Source organism: Penaeus monodon, chromosome 34 (assembly GCF_015228065.2).
Source record: "Penaeus monodon isolate SGIC_2016 chromosome 34, NSTDA_Pmon_1, whole genome shotgun sequence".
Lineage (NCBI taxonomy): Eukaryota > Metazoa > Arthropoda > Malacostraca > Decapoda > Penaeidae > Penaeus > Penaeus monodon.
In genome coordinates, this window is record NC_051419.1 from 16,000,322 (window position 1) to 16,000,969 (window position 648).

Here is a 648-nt window from a genome sequence, read left to right on the forward strand (position 1 = left end):
ATGTCCTCGTTCCCTCACTAACCTTGCCCCCGCGCGTTCCTCCCTCCTTCCCTCCCTCCTTCCCTTTCCCCTTCTCCCCCTTATTCTCTTCCTACCTCTTCTCTCCTTCCTTCTTCCTTCTCTTTATCTTCCACCTTTCTCCTTCCCTTTCCACTTCCTTCTCTCGTTATCCCCTTCCTCGTTCTTCTTCCCCCTTCCTCCTTCCTTCCCGTTCCTCATCCTATCCTCCTCTTCCTCCTCCTTCCTCTTCCTTCTCCCAGTTCTCTTCCTATCCCTTCCCTCCTTCTCCTTCTCTCCTTCTCATCCTTCTCCTCTCCTTCTCCTTCTTCCTTCCCCTTCTCCTTTCTTCCTTCTCTCCTTCTCATTCCCTTCTCCTCTTTCTCCTATCTTCGTTCCCTTCTTCTCATTCTCTTCTCCTCTTTCTCCTATCCCCGTTCCCTCCTTCTCATTCCCTTCTCCTCTTTCTCCTATCCTCGTTCCATCCTTTATCTTGCCCACACGCGTTCCTCCACGTAATGCATTCCCAGACCCAGTCCGTTCCCATCTCTACCGACACGGCTTTGCCCTTGACGTCGAGCTCGGAGGGAGGGAGCTGTCAGTCAAATCCATTCGACTGATTGGAACCTGGAAATGTTTGGTGTTTTTGGC

The 648-nt window shown here is 51.9% G+C and overlaps 1 protein-coding gene across 1 annotated transcript in view; it reads left to right on the plus strand.

Moving 5' to 3' along the window:
* Positions 1-648, plus strand: part of LOC119594835 — an 8,548-nt gene that overhangs the window by 7,473 nt on the left and 427 nt on the right. The window lies entirely within an intron of this gene.